Source organism: Protopterus annectens, chromosome 1.part1, assembly GCF_019279795.1.
Source record: "Protopterus annectens isolate FY-2018-M chromosome 1.part1, PAN1.0, whole genome shotgun sequence".
Taxonomy (NCBI): domain Eukaryota; kingdom Metazoa; phylum Chordata; order Ceratodontiformes; family Protopteridae; genus Protopterus; species Protopterus annectens.
The window spans coordinates 312,808,882-312,824,865 of NC_056726.1; the positions used below are offsets into that span (position 1 = coordinate 312,808,882).

The 15,984-nt window shown below is 42.0% G+C and overlaps 1 protein-coding gene across 3 annotated transcripts in view; it reads left to right on the forward strand.

The window, feature by feature from the left end:
• Window positions 1–15,984, forward strand: part of FECH (ferrochelatase) — a 336,602-nt gene that overhangs the window by 312,642 nt on the left and 7,976 nt on the right. The window lies entirely within an intron of this gene.

Consider the following 15,984-nt stretch of genomic DNA (forward strand, 5'->3'; position numbering starts at 1 on the left):
TGCATGACTTGGAAAGTGGATGCCCTGTCCTTCCCCTGGGTCAGTCTATCGGTCTATGCCTTTCCTCCCCTACCTCTCACCCCCAGGGTACTGCTCAAAATAAGTGAGGAAAAACCAAGGACCATTCTCATAGCTCCAGACTGTCCCTGACAACACTGGTACCCCTTGCTCCGCAGCCTGTCCCCACTGCCTCCTTGACATTTTCCTCAGATTCCAAACCTCCTGACCCAGAGGGAAGAGGAATTCATGCATCCCCAATTGCAGACACTCAATTTGGCAGCCTGGCTTTATTCCCTAACCCTGAACCAATCTGCCATCCTCAGTAAACTGGTTCTGGATGTGATCCATGAGGCCAGATGTCATAGCACCAGAAAGTCTTATGCAGATAAATGGAAAAGGTTCTGCACCTGGATCCAAGCTAAGGGAGCCAATATGGCACAGCCCTCCATCCCTCTCATCCTGGATTACTTAGCTGACCTACTACACAGTGGACTGTCTTTCTTCTCTATAAAAATTCATGCCTCTGCTATTTCTGGTAATTTTTCCACTGCGCAGTTCCTTTTCTCACACCCTTTGATTAAACAGTTCCTCAGAGTGGCTAGCAACTTGAGGCCCCACAGAAGGGCACCAACACCAGCTTGGGACCTTAAATTTGTCCTGGAAAAGCTCACCCTGCCCCCTTTCGAACCAGCTGCTTCTGCAGAGCTAACATTTTTCTCCTGGAAGACAGCATTCCTTCTGGCCATTACTTCAGCCAGAAGAGTCTCTGAGCTGCAAGCTCTCATGGCTGTGGAACCCTTAATCATCTTCCATGCAGACAAGGTATCCCTCAGAACTGTCCCATCCTTCATGCCCAAGGTAGTGTCCAGTGTGGTTCTCAACCAATCCATTCACTTGAACACCTTCTTTTCTAATCCTCAGAACAAGGAGGAAAGTATTCTTCACTCTAGATATACACAGACAGCTCAGTTTCTATCTGGACAGGACTAAGTCATTCAGAAAGTCTGATCAATTGCTGGCTAGCTTTGCTACAGGGGCAGAAGGCAAATCTATCTCCAAGCAAACCATTTCCAAATGGATAGCACACTGCATCCATTTCTGCTAGAAACAACATGGAAAGCCTCCCCCCATGGGGGTCAGGATGCACTCAACCAGTGCAGCCTCCACCTCTGCAGCTTTCCTCAGAGGAGTACCCACCAGGGACATCCTGGAGGGTGCCACCTGGACATCTGTTCACACTTTCACCAAGCATTACCACCTGCCTCCCTTCTCCAAATCCAGGGCAGGCTTTGCCTCTGCAGTCTTGCAGGACATCCAAGCCAGCCCCTAGTTTCCTTGACTGCCTCCACCCTCTTCCTCAGCTTTGGGAATCTACCCAAATGTGATGACTGCAACAGTGAAACACGAAGAACATGGTACAGTTGTGTACACTTACCATAAATGTAGATGTTCAAGTGTATTCACTGTTGCAGTCCTGGTTTCCCTACACCCCCCTTATTCTCTTTTACCTTACAAGGGACTTACTGGTATTTATTTTCCACTTGTGGGGTTCTTCCACCAGAACCTGGCCTCCTACTTTGGGGGCTCCTGACAGGTTAGGGCAAGAAAAACTGATGTGTGGTGTTGGCTGCCTTTTCTTTATACTCCTGACAACCTGACGTCCGTTCTCAGGTGACAGCAACCAACGCAGAAATACTAAGTCTCTGCTATTCGGACCGGACAAGGGGTACCCTGGCAGGGATAACCCAAATGTGATGACTGCAACAGTGAATACACTCGAACATCTACATTTATGGTACGTGTAGACAATTGTACTTTCCTAATGCTGCACTCTTTATATAAGGTTTGGACCTTTGCTTATGTAGTCTTCTCTGCCAGAAACTAGGGTAGCATCTAGTACTCAGAAAAGCTTAGTATTGGGAATTCTTGAGTCTATTACTTTGGTTACAAGCAATGAATAGTGGTCTTTTAATAATGCTTGCAAGTCTGACAGATATACAGAGCTGAGTATATTTTTTCTGGCACTTCATAGATGTGTACTGGTAATTGTTGTTTGACTAATTTTATGTAATTGCTGGCTGACTTCAGAGTTGTGCACTGTTATTGTTGTTTCACTGTATAGTTTCTCAGATCTCTGCTGTCTGCCCCCCCCCCCCCAGTCCCATCTCTTTACCTCATTCTACCTAATAGACTCCTTCTGCACTTGTTTTTAGTCATTTTTAATTTAATTGCATTTTTTAAACTGTTCGGTCTAATATTGCTACATACTCAAGTGTGCTAGCTTGCACTGCATTTGAATTGTTCTGACTGTTGTTTTAGCTACTTTTCTGTCTCTCTCCCTCTCTCTCTCTCTCTCTCTCTCTATATATATATATATATATATATATATATCTATGGATCACCTTTAAAACCTCGAAACCGCGTTTGCCCGAAACACTAATGACCGAAACGAAAAGACCGAAAACATAAAACGCCGACAACGCAAAACACCGAAAACCATTACACCAACACAGTACACTACATAACATATGCACTATCCCTAACCCAAACCCTAACCCTAAGGTCCGACACTACCGCACACTTACCCTACCTGCACCCTAACCCTAACTCACTTAACCCACCCTAACCCACAGTCCCTCACCATCGCACACACCCTACCTGCACCCTAACCCTAACTCACTTAACCCACCCCTAACCCACAGTCCTCACTATCGCACACTTACCTGTCCGCTCCTAACACTAAATCCCTCACTGATCGCACACTTACCGAGTCCCTAACCCACAGTCCCTCACCATCGCACACACACCCTACCTGCACCCTAACCCTTACTCACTTAACCCACCCCTAACCCACAGTCCTCACCATCGCACACACACCTTACCTGCACCCTAACCCTTACTCACTTAACCCACCCCTAACCCACAGTCCCTCACCATCGCACACACACCCTACCTGCACCCTAACCCTAACTCACTTAACCCACCCCTAACCCACAGTCCCTCACCAATGCAACACACACCCTACCTGCACCCTAACCCTAACTCACTTAACCCACCCCTAACCCACAGTCCCTCACCATCGCACACACCCTACCTGCACCCTAACCCTAACTCACTTAACCCACCCCTAACCCACAGTCCCTCACTATCGCACACTTACCTGTCCGCTCCCTAACACTAAATCCCTCACTCGATCGCACTTACCGAGTCCGTCCTTTTCGGTCATCTGCTGGTATTCTCGTCCCGTCGGATTCCATTTCGGGCAAACGCGATTTCGAGATTTTAAAGGTGACCCATATATATATATATATATATATATATATATATATATATATATATATAATGTGTGTGTGTGTGTGTATATATATATATATATATATATATATATATATATATATATATATATATATATATAAATACATTTCCTGTAACTAGTAAGCTTCTGAGCCCCCCCAAGCTTTCTGTGTTGGAGGGAAGCCTTCTAGCTTATCAGTGGGAGTGGTACGCACTAGGTAACCTATCTACTACATAAACAGACATTGGACCCGACCCAGTTTGGCTTCGTCAAGGGAAGATCATGCCTTTTGAACTTGGTCGACTTCTTCGAAACAGTCACCAAGGCCATTGATGAGGGAAAGGCAGTCCATACAGCCTACCTTGACCTTGCAAAGGCTTTCGACACAATACCCCACTCGGGTATTGTAGAAAAACTTACCAGCTTAAATGTAAACTCATATGTCACACGGGTTGCAAACTGGCTTAAGGACAGAACCCACATGGTTAGAGTTGCTGGCGCTATGTCAGACTCCAAGCCGGTCACAAGTGGTGTCCCACAGGGCTCGGTCCTTGGCCCCCTATTGTTCGGCATCTACTTCTCAGAAGTACAGGCCAACATGGGAGGACTTTGGCTGACAAAGTTTGCAGACGACTGCAAACTGGGCGCCATAGTGGAAAGTGCATCGGACACGGATATCCTTCAGAAGGGACTCACGGAAACAGATAGCTGGTGCCAGAGCCATGGCCTGAAGTTAAACGCCAAAAATGTATAGTCATACCCTTCGGGAAAAACAAGGTAACCCCAAGCTACCATATAGGTGGCAATCCACTAAGCACAGAAGAGGTTATCAGGGACCTGGGAACCCAGGTTGACAGTGGCCTTTCTTTTGACACTCACGTTGCTAAAGTGGTTAGAAAGACCTTCTACATTGCCCACCTGATCATGAAGGGATTCACATCCAGATCTAGTGAGGTCATTGTTCCCCTGTACTCTTCACTTATCAGACCAATGATCGAGTACAATGCCTCATTCGGGATGTATCTCGCCTGACATCTGCAGCAATTGGAGAGACCCCAAAAGTTCCTCACCAAAAGGATAAAGGGACTCCAAAATCTGTCATATGCTGCCAGATTGAAGAAACTCCAGCTCTATTCAGTCGCATACCGTCTGCTCAGAGGTGACATGTGCCTGACATACAAGGCCATGTCCAACCCGGAATTAATGGACATGCTCCACCTCAAAAAATCCAAATCCACCAAAACCACTAGAGCAAGCGACTTAAACCTTAGCACGGATATAAATAGGACATGCTGGAGGGATAGATTTATCACTCAGAGACTCCCTATGCTGTGGAATAGAGTCCCGGTCCATGTGAGGCAGAGCACCTCGCTGGCTGTATTCAAGAGAAATCTTGACCTGTGGATGGGAGATCGTAGGTTTACCCCGGGAATCATCTGTTTGTCACTACTGGACAGAGGCACAATAAACTAATGGGCACAGTATTTTTTCATATAAGGGGTGGCGTAAGCCACAAAAATTTGGGCTAGGCTTATAAATGCCTTAGGGCAGATAGCCTAGTATAAACCTATGAACCTATAATGAGTGGTTCTGGCCCAGAAATTGTAGTTATTGGCCGGTTGGGCAGTTTTTCCATCTCTCTCAACTTTCTGATTTAAAAGCCCACATTTGCACTTGTTTCCACCCTTTCCTGTAACTAGGTTAGTCAAGATACAGATTCCTAGTTTTAGCACTTGAATTTGCTTATTCATGATCAGCACTTGTTTAGAACTTGTAAGCATTAAATAATCTACTAATTACTACAGCACTCAACCTTCCTCATTAACTAGAGGAAAACAGATTTGGTACTTACTTTCCTCACTTGATTAGAGAAAAACAGCTCTTATACTCACTTTCCTCACTTGTCTAGAGGAAAATATTTTTTTATTCAGGCATGTCCAAGGGTCAGCTCCCAGTGTTCTCTCCTGTCTATCTGATGAATCTGGGTGTCTTGGGGCAATGTAGAAATTGCCTCATGTACACAGACAACCCTCTCCTCCTACCACCCAAACTACAACCTGTGAGAGATGCACTTATCTAGCCAAACGAGAGGTAAAGCTCTCTCCAATCAAGATTGAACTTGACAGTCAAGAGAAGGTAAACACTTGCACCACACCACACTCATCACATAGTCTCACTAAATCTACACCACCAAAATCCACACATGGAAACACAAAAACATTTGCAGAGGCTCTCAATAATAATCTGCTCAAGCAATAGAGACCTCCAAAGCAGAAATGCAAGCAACCTCCACCCCCAAACACAACCCAAATGACACATAGCCCGCAGACTCAGTGTGCCACTCAGCCACAGCCAGTAAGGCAAAACAACATACCCAACACACTAGTCATAGGTGACTCTCTATAGTCAGGTACACTGATGTCCCACTTACCAGGCTAAACAAGGAGAAGGTTACTGTCAGCTGCCTGTCGGGTGCCAGGATCCGCCACATAACCCACGCACTCAGGTCACTCCACAACAAGTACAAATATGACTCTGTCATTGTCCATGTTGGTGTGAACGACCTGAGACGTACCTCCCTGGACTACATGAAAAGAGACATGGAAGAACTCTCTGATCTTGTAGCCCAGGCAGGTATGACCCTAGCCCTTAGTAGCATTTTGCCATCACCCAGAATGATGCCGCAGTACAAGGACAAAATGATTGACTTCAATAATTGGCTAAGCTTCTGGTGTCATTCTAAAGGGATCCAGTATCTGTCAGCCTGGGGTGACATGGTCGATAGACCACGATGCTTTGCCACAGATGGCCTGCACCTGTCACCCCTGGGGTTCCGGATACTGGATAAAGTTCTTGCCGCCCCATAGTGCCTTTTTTAGGCAAGGTTCAAATGACAAATTCACCACCGTAACAGGAACAGGCAAGCAAAAACTGAGGGTGATGCTACTCAATGCTAGAAGTCTAAATCTCAAAATGCACTCACTCGAGGCACTCCTTAAAATGGAGAACATCGATGTCTGTGCAGTGACTGAGACCTGGTTCAAGGCTCCAGAGAGCATCCCTGTACTACCAGGCTATAACTCATATCGCACTTTTCGGCCATGTAACCTTGGCCGGAACACCAAAGGCGGAGGCGTGTCCATATTCGTTAAGGATATCCACACCTCCAGGCTAGTTGCTCAGCATAATGCAGCCGAGGTTATCCAAGTGCTACTAACTCTGGGCAAAACTGCAATCCAAATTGTAGCTTGCTACAGATCACCCACCATGCCCCAGGATTCCCACTCCTCTTTTCTTGATGTACTGGAAAATATTAGGGTTCAACCAAACACCCTAATAATGGGCGATTTCAACTGCCCCACCATTAACTGGGAAAACTACTCATGTACCAACTCCTTCACTCAACGCTTTCTGGCTTTCTGGAATTCATAAACTCCAATGCCCTGGATCAACTTATCCACACTCCCACCAGGGGCAACAATATCCCAGATCTAGTCATTACCAACATGAGTGTTCCACACCTGAAGTCAACGCCTCATTGGTCCGATCCGACCATAAGCTAATTACACTAGATATCCACATCCTGCCCCCACCCCCCATTAAGGAAACCATGGTAAAAAATTTCTCCATAGCCAACTTCATGCTTCTTAAGACAGAAGTGGTGAACTTCATGACACCCATGCAGATGGACAATACAGTTATGACTACTGAATCCTACACATTTGCACTTTATAAGCACTTACATGAGTGCATGGATCATGCTATCCCAAACAGAACCAAGACGCTATCCTCCAAAAAAAAGGAAGCCAATCTGGTGGTCCCCTGCCATAAACAAACTGTACAACAGAAGGAAGAAACTGTTGCAAAAGAGTAAAATCCCACGAGTGGAGGAGCTCCCTGGTCAGCCTCAGTAAGAAGCTGTGATCCCTGATAAAATCCTCCAAAGCTAGTTACGAAAACAAAATCGCCACTGATTCTAAAGACAACCACAAAGCATTCTATAGCTATGTCAAGAATCTCAATGGCAAGACTCAGATCTGCTCTGAGTTACAGCACAATGGCACTAAATATACAGACCCAATTGATATTGTCAACATCCTGGCAGATAGGTTCAGTGCTAACTTTACCCCCCTCTCACCCCCTAAATGGCCCATCTCTATACCGGAAGAATGCAAAGTTCCTGTAATCACGACTGCACAGGTAAAAACCACACTCTTCAAAGCCAAGAACACAGCATCCATGGGACCAGGCAACATCCCAGGCTGTGTTCTACACGAACTACAGAACAAACTGGCACCCCACCTAAGTACCATGTTCAATCATAGCCTTTGTGCCTGCTGAATGGTGCACAGCAATGGTTATCCCACTCCACAAGGGGGGAGCCACCATGGACCCCGGGAACTACCACCCCATTAGCCTGACGAGCCTGGTCTTCAAGGCCATGGAACGTATCATCATGGAACTTATAAACAAAGATATTGGTAATCTCCAAACTCTGGACCCCACCCAGTTCGGGTTTGTAAAAGGCAGATCATGTCTCCTAAACCTGATAGACTTCTTTGAAGCAGTCACCAAAGCTGTAGACAAGGGGTAAGGTGGTTCACACAGCCTATCTAGATCTTGCCAAGTCTTTTGACACCATCTCCCACTCTGGAATTGTAGATAAACCCACTAAACTAGGTATAACTCCATATGTCACAAGATGGGTTGCCAACTGGCTCACTGACAGAACCCACACTGTGAAAGTAGCAGACTCCAAATCCGACTTCAAACCAGTGACAAGTGGAGTACTACAGGGTTCAGTCCTGGGTCCTCTCCTGTTTGGTATGTACTTCTCTGAAGTACAGGCTAGCACAGAATGTCTTTGGCTAACGAGGTTCGCAGATGACAGCAAACTAGGAGCCATAATCGAAACTCCTAACGATGTGGACATCCTACAAAAGGGCCTCACTGAGACAGATGCCTGGTGTCAAAGCCATGACCTCAAGCTCAATGCCAAAAAGTGCATTGTCATCCCCTTTGGTAAAAACTCTATACCCATGAACTACAACATAGGTGGTAAGTATACTTAACACTGAATGTGTGATGAGACCTTCGGACACAGGTGGACAGTAGTCTCTACTTTGATAATCACATCGCCACAGTAGTCAGGAAATCCTTCTACGTGGCACAACTCAGCACAAAAGGTTTCTCATCCAGGGAAAAAGAGGTCATTGTTACCCTCTACTCGTCACTCATTAGACCCATTATAAGAGTACAACGCCCCTTTTGGTATGTACCTCACAAGACATCTACAACAACTGGAAAGGTTGCAGAAATACCTCACAAAGAGGATTATCGGTCTCAAATAGATGCCCTACGTAGACTGTCTTAAAAAACTCCAGCTTTACTCCGTCGCATATCGCCTACTCAGAGGTGATCTCTGCCTAACATACAAAGCTATGTCAAACCCAGAGCTGTTGGACATGCTCCACTTAAAGAAATCCCAATCCCTCTGAGGTACACGCTCTAGGGACCTAAACCTTGTCACCACAATAAACAGAACATGCTGGAGGGATAGATTCCTGTCCCAGAGACTTCCCATACTCTGGAATAAACTACCTATCTATATCAATCAAAGCTCCTCATTAGCACTCTTCAAAAAAAATCTTGATGATTGGATGGGAAATAGGAAATTCACCCCGGGGATCACCTCTGTGGCTCTGCTTGACAGTGGCACAGGAAAGTAATTTTCTTGGGTGGCAAAAGCCAGGGTACCTTTTTGGCTGGCCTTGTATAGGCCCCAAGGCCGATAGGTCTAGTACCTACCTATGAATACAAATATGAATCTGGTCTTTCTTTACAACAGTGACCCTAGTTGTCACCCATGTTTTATTTCTTATTACTTCGTAGTAACACTTGAGCATAACATATACTTCAGATTTTATGCTAGTGTACTTCTAAGGGCTACTGGTACTTTTCTGTTTGCATATAACACTAGCAAAGCATCATATTTTATTCTTATTCGATATTCTTTTGGCAGTTTTTCTAACCTTATACCTAAATAAGAACAGTCATGCAGGATATCATTGCTGTCATTTTGCAGAGTATTTTAGATGTTTCTGTATGGTTCTCTACACACTTGGTCTTTGCTTTTACACTGTGAATTAATTTTATCAGTGTAACCATGTCACAAGTCATATGGCCAGGAATATTAGTGGAATTGCATTCTTTATGTGCAACTGTTTAGCTTTGCACATTAGCAGTTTCTGACCTAATGGTGCCACCCAACACCAGAATAAACTGACTATATGTATATGCATTTCTGTCTTCAGAGTTAGAGACTTAGTTTTAAAAGTATCTTCAGACAAGACCTTTCAATTTGCTCGTGTACTTGATTTAAATTTTGCATTTTGTCACATATTTCTCAGAGTTTCTAACAGTTTAGCTTGAATGCAAGTTTTACTTACCCACGCATTTTCAGACTTCATTCACTGCATCAAGTCTTTGCTTCCATAGTGCCAGTAAACATTTTCATGCTTCTGTATAACAACGTGCAAATACCTTTGAACACACGTGTATTAATTTTACATATTCTGCAAGCTCGATTAAATGCAGCACAGCTGTACTGCCATGTTTGTAGACATACCTACAGGAAGCTTGCATTAAAATGGTGCAGTGTTTTCTCTGTCTCCAAGTTGTATTTTTAAATGACTTTGTCTTTCATAACAATTACTTTTGCAATACAGCCTGGTTTTATTTTTCATTTTTGTTTTATTGTTTGATTTGCATATTATTTTTCTTTCCTCATTTTCATCTGTTAATGTTTTTTTTCTGTATAGTGGTAATTCACTTTCTCTGCAGGCATCCACAGCATTTGATAAAGTCAAGTCTTTTTGTCTGAGAAGCCTGTCCCTTTTTCATCACTTTCTTTACCATGTTTTATAAGATAATCGTGCATTTGACTTTATGCAATCCCAGTAATTCATGGGAAACAAACAACTCTGGTAGTAAGAAATGTGGTATAGAGGGGCTGTTTACATGATGAGTAGATTTGTGATGCAGGGAGATGTTAACTGCAATGAGTGAAAGACCTCATTGTCAGCTAATTTGCATGTCTTATGAGTCATGGTTATGTACTGCTAATCCTAATCAGCGCTTTCATGTGGTAGTTAACAGTGGCGTTCACTCTCCCACATACATACACATATTCAAACACACACATACCTCTTATCTCTGCCTGAGTTGTTGGAATATCATCAGTGTCGCTTATTTATTTGGCCATACCCTCATAAATCACTGATCCTCACAGTCAGTCAGTAATGACAGAACTGTGATTTTCATTCTTGTTAGTGTTTGTAGACTACATAGTGATGCTAGAGCTATTGCTCTGTTAACTTAAGTGTGTCCCGGTAATAGTGTAGCCACTCTGGTGTCATCTAGTGTTCCTCCCAGCTTTGTATTGAAGCCTTTCCCCACTGTCCCTTGTGACTCATGGACTGTTGCAAGCATTGGCTCATGCCAGACAGAGCTTCATAAAATTCTTTAGTGTATTTGTTTACATAATAGCAGATTAGTTAGTGTAGTGGGTTAATGATTCTGCTTTCTGTGTATAGGGTGCAAGGTTTAACCCCCCTTTAACTTTACATATTTTTAAACACACTTCAGCAAGGACACCTGAAAATATTTCTTTTTAGAGGTGGTGCAGAGAATGAATATTCTTTGTGTGAGGTGGGAGGGTGCAGAATTTGAATCTTTAATGCCTTTATGGCATGATGTTTAGAGTATCCTTGGTGAGTAGTGTTCCCACTACCCACATGGTCTATCTGAATCTCTATTTAACTTTCATCTAAGCCTCTCCACTGGTTACATTCTTGATGCCTGGAAAACAGCCATTGTAATATCATTACATAAGCGTGACATAACTACAGACCCATTAATCTCACTAGCCTGATATGTAAAGATGTAGAATGTAGTATCTCAGGACTCATTAATCTGGACACTGAAAGTCTCTTAACCCTGGAGCCCTCGTCAGTTTAACTTTACCAAAGGAAGGTCTTGCCTCTTTAATCTCATTAATTTCTTTAAAAAAGTCACTGAAGCAGTGGTTGGTAGTTATGCAGTGCATACATTATATCTGGAACTGGCCAAAGCCTTCAACATAATTCACACACACACTCATTACTGACAAGCTTGTAAATCTAAATGTGAATCCCTTAGGTTATGTAATTGATAGCTGTTTGCCTGACAAAATCCAAGTGGGTGGAGTTGAAGATGTCACTTATAAAGGCAAAAACCGTCTCAGAGGTGTACCTCAGTGCTCAAGGCTAGGCCCTCTCCTTTTTGGCATCTGGTTTTGAGACCTTCAGGCTAACACTCCTGGCCTATGTTTATCAAAGTTTGGAGATGAGTGTAAATTGGTGGTGGTGGTTGATCTCCCACTTACTCACAATTGTTCCACCATGGGTTAGACCATTTAAACAGTTAATGCAGGAACAGTGGTCCCAAATTAAATGTGAAAAAATATAGTATAGTTAATTTTGGTGGACAAAACATTTTCACATCCCATATAGGTGACACATCCCTCCATTCAAGCACAGTGTTGTAAGATGTCTACAGATAATGTTCAGTGTGTAGTAGGATCAAACTTTGAGCTTACAATATGGGCTCATATACTCTTGTACTTAGCCAGCCCCTTGTAAAGGCACTTAAAACTGTCCAATTTTCTGATTTGCAGAGAGAGGACATTCCATCACAGACCTGTTCTACTGTGAAAAGTTCTCCTTTGAAGAACAGTTTAAACAGGGTTACTTCAACAAACATTTGTTTATTCATCTCCCAAAAGTATTTATTTTAATTTCTACACACAGTTTAGCTGGACTATTGTCATTATTCATACATTTGTATGAAGTATGAGATTACCACTCACTTTTTAATTTTTCGAGTCTTTTGGGTTTGCAATGCCATGTTACGAAGTTCCCCATTTCTAAGACAGGGTAAGACTAGAGTTCATGAAATTAGTATTGTTTCATTATTTTTATTGTTAGCCAAGACTACTCTTCTCAGCACCAACAATGTGTCTGGAATTACTTCCTTCTGGAATTCATATGTATTTGTAGCAAATCTAAGTATGACCATAAATTTTTTTTAATAAATCCAGTGCTCCTACTACTGTTGGATCTGTCTGAATTCCTTTCTTCCACATTGCTCGTTTCTACCTGCAAATCTTGATATTTATGACTGTATCTCTCTCTGTACGTAAGACATTGTAGTCATTGGGTGTAGCAATTTCAGTGATCAATGCTACTTTTGTCTTTTTTTCATGGACTACTATATCTGGTTTTCTTGCATATATTTTTTGAGCTGCTGGTAAGAGGTGATTCCATGTGAGGTGCACTTCACCATTCTCTGTAATGTTTTGTGGCTTATGTTTCCTGTGCTTCTCGGATACTTCTGTATTGCAGTGTTTATACAATCCCCAATGCAACAGTCCTGCCAAATTACTGTGCCTTTCAAGTATATAGGCTCTCTGCCCTGAGTGCAATACATCCAGCAACAAGATGCACAGCTGTTTCCAATTCTTTTTTTATAGAATATGTATTTGTCTGTTTCTCCCACCTTTTCAGTGGATTTTTCTAACTGTACGCCTTGTGCTGGGAGCATACGTATGACATACAACACCTATAACAACTAAAAGCTTCTTATACTGGTCAGACATAGGGCTGACCCTGGCAGGAGATATATCCAGTCAAATAAAAGGCTGGGAAAATGGAAGAAGCTTTAAAGAGCTATTCAGATGAACTGATAAAACTGCAAAAATCTGAGGTTGAAATGAAGAAAGGCTTGGCTGAGTATGAGACTGTTCAAGAAGAGCTGTTTCAAAAATGGTATAGTTGGGGGCAGAGCATGTAGGGAAAAATCTGAGATTTTTCTACTGTACCAGAGAAGCTGGAAGGGACAGACTGTGTTGAGTTTATGAAAGCAGAAATAAGCAACTGGACTGGTATCCACATTCACAAATCTCTCATTCTATTCACCTCTTCTAAAATCACATTATTTTAATGCATATAGATAGCAATGATTTTTATCCCCGAAGTGAATCACTTTAGATTTTGTAGCATTTAACTTCATGAAGCTTTTAGTTTCAGACCATATATCCAAAATCTTTACTTATTATGCTGGTCATTTAAATTTGTAACTAAGGACCCAACGTTTTTGTGATCCACCAACTTACTTATTCAGTGATGGAAACTCAAACTTAAAGATGGTAAATAAGACAGGGCTAAGCACTGACCCCTGTGGGTACCCTTGTTTCAATATTTTTTAGGAGCTGACTTAACAATTTTACCAATGCATTTTCTGTTTTGCAATCAGTTTTTAACTTGTCTACGTATAAATCCATTCATATTAATTTTTGTTCATTATTTTCAATATCTCTTCATGGTATTTTGTATCAAAGGCCCTTGCAAGATCCAGATACAGCACATCAACAGGCAGTCTGAAGCTTCCCATACTAACTGATAGAAAATTATTAAATTAGTGAAGCGTGGCCATCCTTCTGTGAATCCAGGTTGATGTATATCCCTAGTAGATGTTAGTGTCGGACATAATTTCATGTGAGACTCTCTCATAAGATTTCCCTAATAAACAATCAAACTTGGGGGGGTGATAGTTATTTATTCAAATAGAAGTACTCACTTTAAAGACTGGAACCACTAGTAACACATTCCAAATCCAAGGAACAAAACTGGATCTTGGATACTTGGAGCAGATACTGCAAGCATGGAATTATATAATCTATTATTATCACTCAGTTCGATTTTTGTTCCCTTTGAGACCAGCCTGGCGTGTCAAGACACACAGGGGACTAGCGCTCTTTTGCTTTAAGTTCTGTTTATTATTTGTGAAGGGGAAAAAATTCAGTTTATCTGGGCCAGCTGCTGTATGAGATGTATTAGTTTTGACAGCCATTAAAGCTACTTGGGGATATATTTCTAAACTGAATGCCAAACCATATTACTTGTCATACTAGTAAATTTTTCATCAAATATGCTTGCCAAAAGTCAACGCTCACTTATCGGGAAATAATTTACATTATATATATATGTATATGTGTGTGTGTGTGTGTGTATATATATATATATATATATATATATATATATATATATATATATATATATATATATATATATATATATATATATATATTTACAGTGGATATAAAAAGTGTACACGCCCCTGTTAAAATGTATAACAAAATGAGACCACAATAAATCATTCCAGAACTTTTCCCACCTTAATGTGACCTATAACCTGTACAATTCAATTGAAAAGCAAACAAATCTGTTAGGGGAAAAATATAAAAAATAATAAAAAAAAAATGCAGTAAGCTGGTTACATAAGTGTGCACACCCTTAAACCAATACTTTGTTGAAGCACCTTTTGATTTAATTACAGCATTCAGTCTTCTTGGGTAGGAGTCTATCAGCATGGCACATCTTGACTTGGCAATGTTTGCCCACTCTTCCTTGCAAGTGCTCCAAATCTGTCAGATTGCGAGGGCATCTCTTGTGCACAGCCCTTTTCACGTCAACCCACAGATTTTCTATTGGATTTGGGTCTGGGCTCTGACTGGTTGTTCCAAAACTTTAATTTTCTTCTGGTGAAGCCATTCGTTTGCTGATATGGATGTATGCCTGAGTCATTGTCATGTTGAAAGGTGAAATTCCTCTTCATCTTCATCTTTCTAGCAGATGCCTGAAGGTTTTGGGCCAAAAGTGGCTGGTATTTGTAACTGTTCATAATTCCCTCCAACTTGACTAAAGCCCAGTTCCAGCTGAAGAAAAGCAACCTCAAAGCATGATACTGCCACCACCTAGCTTCACCATGGGGATGATGATGTTCTTTTGGTGATGCAAAGTGTTGATTTTGCACCAAACGTACCTTTTGGAATTGTGGCCAAAAAGTTCAACTTTGGTCTCATCAGACCATAACACATTTTCCCACATGCTTTTGGGAGACTTGATATATTGTTTTCAAATTTTAGCCAGGCCTGGATTTTTTTTTTGTGTAAGTAAAGGCTTCTGTCTTGCAGCCCTACCCAATAGCCCAGACATATGGAGAATACGGGGAGGTTGTTGTCGCATGTAGTACATCACCAGTACTTGCCAGAAATTCCTGCAGCTCCTTCAGTGTTGCTGTAGCTCTCTTGGCAACCTCCCTGACCAATTTTTGTCTTGTTTTTTCATCAATTTTGGAGGGACATCCAGTTTTTTGCAATGTTACTGTTGTCCCATATTTTCTCCACTTTTTGATGACCGTCTTCACTGTGTTCCATGGCATATCCAGTGCTGTGGAAATTTTTTTGTACCCATCGCCTGACTGATACCTTTCAACAATGATCCCTTTGGTGCTTTGTAAGCTCTCTGTGAACCATGGCTTTTGCTGTAGCAGGCAACTGAGTAAATGTCAGGAAAATCCCACTAGAACAGCTGAACTTTATTTGGGGTTAATCAGAGTCTCTTTAATTGATAGCAGGTGTGTATACAAATATATTGAATGCTGCAATTAAATCAAAAGGTGCTTCAACAAAGTATTAGTTTAAGGGTGTACACACTTATGCAACCAGCTTATTGTACATTTTTTATTTTTTTTCCCTAACAGATCTGTTTTACAATTAAATTGTACAGGTTATAGGTCACATTAAAGGT